Source organism: Dreissena polymorpha, chromosome 3 (genome assembly GCF_020536995.1).
Source record: "Dreissena polymorpha isolate Duluth1 chromosome 3, UMN_Dpol_1.0, whole genome shotgun sequence".
In the NCBI taxonomy this organism is placed as follows: Eukaryota; Metazoa; Mollusca; class Bivalvia; order Myida; family Dreissenidae; genus Dreissena; species Dreissena polymorpha.
In genome coordinates this window covers 103,372,817-103,378,746 of record NC_068357.1, presented here as the reverse complement: position 1 = coordinate 103,378,746, position 5,930 = coordinate 103,372,817, and positions in this window count along the sequence as shown.

Here is a 5,930-nt window from a genome sequence, read left to right as displayed (position 1 = left end):
AATACATACGCAATCTGGAATATAAAATAAAATGTTTATGCTTGGAACAAACAGTTCGGCCGGTCGAGTAAGCGGAATAAAACACATTTTGCGCCTTATATTGTCCTTAATAAGTTCATTAATTTATTTCCATTAATCTTAGTTTAAATCTTTGTTATTGGTTCCTTTTTGCAGTGTCTGGTTTATTTTTTGTTTATTTTCATAATTATAGCATGCAATGGCGATTGCCTTTCTGATTTTTGAGGTATTATTTAAGATATAACGTCACTTAAATAAACTCGTCTTTTATCGCCTTCAGTTGGTTGATCTTACAAATCGTGACTGACTTTCGATACTTGGAATAGGACAGATTTCGTTCATATTTTATATTGGGTTGATCTTTATTCGGAAGTCACATAAATTCGGATTACCCTGCACATAAAAAACAATCACCACTTTGCGCCGGCTTTTGAGTGCACCACGGCCAAGAACATTGAAAGAAAATATAATTAAATCTTATCGCAGTTTAAGGGATTTATTACCCGGTACTCCATCACAAAAACTAACCCTGTTTGATTTTTAAGGAATCGTCAAGATGGCGAAAACAGTATTCAATAGAAGTCAAATTAGAAGCTGGAATGTTATTTCTTTCTAGCGGTCAGCATGTATCAGGGACCTGTGTAGAGGCCGTCTGATTAATTTTTAACATGTCGAACGTTAATCACTCTTATCATAGCGTTGCCTGCCCCAATTAAGGGCACTTGACTTTTTAATGTATTTCCCGCTTTGAATCGCGTTCGAAATGCAAACAGAAACTGCTGTTCGTGTTTTCTTCCGTATTGTTTGCAAACAGTGTCCCAATAATACGATGATTTTATTTAAAGACAATCGTAATTGTTCCAAGTCGGTCGCCGAGGCTTTATCGCGGCACCCATCTGGAATTTGCAAAACTCGAAGACAGCTCCCGAAAATGAACTTGTCATAAATCTTGCCATTAGCGACTTATTTGGAAGAGATAGAGGTAACGCCGGGGCATAATTCCTGAATATATGGGCTGCATATCAGGGATGTGCAGTGTGCACAAGATTCTGTGCATAGAATCTACAATTTGGGTCTGAAAAAAGACCAACATATATATGCTAGAAATTACATGCATACGTATTTACCGAAGAAAAAGACAACAACATAATTTTAATATAGGCAGCTACCTTATACTGACACTAGTATGTACTTTACATACCGATCATAGATTACAGCGTGTGGGCCTTTAATGGGGGATTGTTTATGGGGTGGAAGTACCAAAACGGTTGGTTGTAATTGCTTTTATTGTATCCTTATGAGATGCCCCGAAAGTGATTATACCGGTAGTGCAGTGTCAGGGGAGAATGAGGTGGAGGTAAACGATAAAACTTGCGTTCCAGGTTGCAGCGTTGTTAGTGTATTATGTTCACAGGAGCTATGTTTTAATTATTGGATGAAGTAACAAAGCAGAAACCAAACGAAGTAAAAGCAAATACTCACAACGTCTTACAACGTAAAAATGTTTCTCTGTTTTAGTTTTAGCCTTGGCGAGTGCTTTTTCGTTTTCGTGCTGAGCATGATGAACCTGATCTATAATCAACACTAATCTATTATTATATTTATCCCACTTTTAATTTAGTAAACCTTTTTATTTAAACAGAATTAGTTTGACTGGATAATTTCGATGGATTTATGACGTCATTTCGTCGAAATATTGACGTCATTTCCTGCCGTTGATTATAGATGATATTTAATCAACGGGACTTTAATCAACCGAATTCGCTGTTAAAGTGGGATAAAACATTTAACTGTATAGTTAATTTTCTTTTTTCTTTTGTATGTTCGTATTCATGTTTCAATATGTATACTTGTGTTTTGTTACTGAAGACCACATTGTAAAAAATAAATTATGTCTTAATGTGAATTCTTCATGACATAAAGTTATTATTATTATTATTATTATAAATAACTTGTAGTGGTCTCTAGACTGCAATTGGTCTCTATTGTTGCATTAACTATGGTGGCTTCGGAAATTACATGCAGATTCTTTGTTATGTATGATAACGAAATCGATTGCGTCAGAAAAAAACATTAGAAGATTGCTTTATAGACACGTTAACGATTGAATTATATTGTGGATATTTTTATTAGTAGTATAAATAGATAAATACGCACATAAAAATTCTTATCGTAAATATAGCAATACTATTGTGTGTGATAGATGGCATCAACGCATATACCATTCTTTTTGCAGTCTTTGTTAAATCGACTTTCGATGAGCTCACGATTCCACGCATAATCAACTGTTCATTCGGTGTTATTGGGTTATTTGTCACTTAATTAGACGTCGCCAACAAAAGTTATTAAAATTACCCGGAAATACCAAAGTCTCGAAGCAAGCGACTTGCTCATTTACAATGACCCGCGACCCCACAACGACATGGAATCTAATTTCGTTTTCGACCGACAATTGACAAAGTAATTTCGGGCAAACGAGTTTTGACCCTTAACCAGCATGCTTTTGTCTGTGATATGTTTATTACATTGAAGTGCCTATAGCGTGTCTTGGTCTATATCATCAGGGTTAACTCTACTTCTAATTAACAGCTCGGTAACTATAAGCAAAATGTTCACGTATTGACGACCAATACGGGGCACACGAATATAGCATGATAAAGCTATTGTCATTTAGTATACAGGTATATGTCTTCGAAGCATTTAGAACATGGTGCGTGTAGTATTCGAGCATAATAACCTTCTAACTGTGGTCAAAAGGGCCTTTTCACAGATTTTGGCATATTATATTGAAGCTTGTCATTAAATGCTTTTAATTGATACATTTAAATATCGGACCTAAAAATCTCAAGTAAAAACAACAACAAGAATACAATTTTAAAAAGGAAAAAAGTAACCCTCAACTGGACTCGAACCACTGACCACTGGAGTCCTGGAGTAAAAGTTCTCCAGATTAGAACACTCGACCATCCGTGCTCATGATATGAGCGGGCGTATTTTTTACTTACACAAGCAATCCTCGTAGTTTCCCAAAATAGAACGACAACAACAGAACTTTCCAAATTATTCAATCGTTTCGCGTTGCAACGCTTTATAATTTTCAGGTGTTCAAATCGTCAAAAGATGCATATATTGGATGTTTTAGAGCATGGTAAATGTTCAGTATTACTATTTTCTCACAAAAATCATAAATAAAACGAAAATTTGCGAATCTGAAACAACTGATTTTAATTTTGTCAATTTACCAAAACGTGAAAAAGCCCCTTTTATAGGAAAGGATAAATATGCGTTGATTGCTTCAGCGTTTTTATAAACTGTCATTTTATTTGTAGTGCGTACGAGTACCAGCAAAGTATATATTGCAACAGTTTCTAAATTATGCAACTTTGGAAAATCCATTATTATTATTATTCATTTATTTTTCATATATGCAAGTACATGTACATAACCCAGAACAATGTGCAATCCACACAGTAAAGCACATTTTTTTCTATTTAAAAATGCAAATCGCTAAGAAAACAACAAATTATTGCCAAATTGTCAATCATTGGTCAATTGTTATCCAATTGTTATAGTTTTCCCCGATTAACCACGAGCTTTCGCGGACCTTGCTAATCCCATTAGGGCACCAGTGTCCTGGGCGCTTATCCATGCAAATCAAGTGTAAAATAATGACAATAAACGATGATCTTTCTACAGAGCCTATCATTTCATTTTCACCACAGCTGATGTACTGGGCGTGATGTTTTCGCCTTTCCCAACACGTCCGTTGTTAGTCGTCAATTAGGCAGAATAAGGGCCATTGTGGGGCCTCTAATTCGCTTTGCAAGCCCCGGTGCGTCCAAAAGTGGCGGAAAACTTGTCACTGTCAGCGTTGACAGCGACCATACAAGCCACCAATTCAGTTTAAAATGCATGGGCGAGTTTCAAGTAAGAGGCTGTATTAAGCTGAAATTATAACCCGAGCTGGAGTTTAACAAGCCCCGAGTTTTGGGGACAGTTTGTATCTTGCTGTATGTTTTAAAGATAGGAAGACCATTTAAGACCCCTCTTACTTGTAGTCCCGTTAAAACTTATTGCAAGTAACTGCAGTCCGTGAAATGATATTCAAAGTAAAATAATTATACATGTTAATATAACACGTATTTATCACTGTTTCTTTAATCACTAAACCCAGCAAGTCTATTGTGCCGGGTTAATAATATAACTTAGAGAATTGTTCTTCCAATAGTATATCGAAACATAAAATAGAGTATTTACATATATACTTTCTTCAAATGACAGGGGAAGACGGCGATGACGGTATACTTGTATTTTCATATTTCGACAACTAAGAAAGAACTCGAGAAATATGTTATCCATTTATCTTGGTGTGTTTGGCAGATTTGATCTTAAAGGGATTTTTTTTACGGTTTGGTAAATTGACAAAATTGAAAAAAGTTGTTTCAGATTCGCACATTTTCGTTTTAGTGTAGATATTTGTGAGGAAACAGTAATACTGAACATTTACCATGGTCTAATAAAGCCATTATATGCATCTTTTGACGATTTTAAAACCTAAAAATTATAAAGCGTTGCAACGCGAAACGATTGAATAATTTGGAGAGTTCTGTTTTTGTCGTTAAATTTTGTGAAACTACGAAGATTGCTTATATAAGGTATAAAATACGTCAAGTAGGTGTACTCGGCGGAATAGCTCAGTAGGCTAAAGCGTTTTTACTTCAGGACTCTGGCAGGACTCCAGGGGTTACTGGTTCGAAACCTGCTCCGGGCAATGTTCTTTTCCTTTTTTTAATTTTATTCTTGATTTTTTACTGGAGCTTTTACGATCCAATGTTTACATTTATCAATATAAAGCATTTAATGAATAAGTTAAAAAATGCCAAAATCTGTGAAAAGGCCCCTTTAATTTTACATTTAATGTTACCTTAATAGCTATTGTTCCTTTTTGCGTTTGACTTAATCTTAATAAAGAAATTATTCAAGACGAGATTTTAACTGTATCTTGTTGCTATTGTTCTAATACGATAATTAATTGTTGATTTTTTTCTACAATATCCGTTAACCTTTTCGAACAAAGATACACGTTTATTTAAGTTTCTTCGAAGACACCCATTTCAACTGGTCTGTTTAAGTTTAATGTAATCGCAAATGTTTTGATTGGCAACTGTTTACCCAAATTCTGCATAAAAGCCTCCATATCCTTTTAGACGTACCGTTCATTAACGAACTAGTAAAAGGACATTGTTCTTTGCATTGACTGATTTAAAACAATACGGATTTCATTGCAAGACAATTGATTGACATATTTATCCGGGTAGGCGGGTATTCAATTAGGACAGTGTTGCCTTTTTTACGATTGAACAGTTTAGAATCCTGTTACCGTAATGATAATGCTTTTGTGAAATCGCCGTCGTTGATTATCATCGCGTTCACAATATCCTACTAGTTTAGCGCACTAGTAATTCTGAGGTCTGATTTTTTAATGCCAGTTATAATTACTATGACACTAATAAATCGATTAATGTCATTTAAGGATTAAATATGTACGTTAACTTCTGAACAATATTCCATTATAAGTATTTTCCAGAAGATATCATCCTTATAAATGTTAAATAGTATACATGTATTTAAAAAAAGTCAAGGCCTGCTAAAGGAACACAACCAACAATAGCACTCAGAAAAAGGTGTGAACAATTTAGGACACATTAACATGACAATCCAATTTACTAGTAATTACGTTAACAAATCTCTTAGAAATTGTCTTAAGGTTTCTGGTCCGAACAGCGATATTTCTTGACCTATAGGCGATGACACTAGTCCATTGGTTCCGGCTATAAAACAGTGACGACACCTTAGTCGCATTACGGATTATCTCGGACCGGAAGTCGTATTGTAAGACGGCAACACAATTT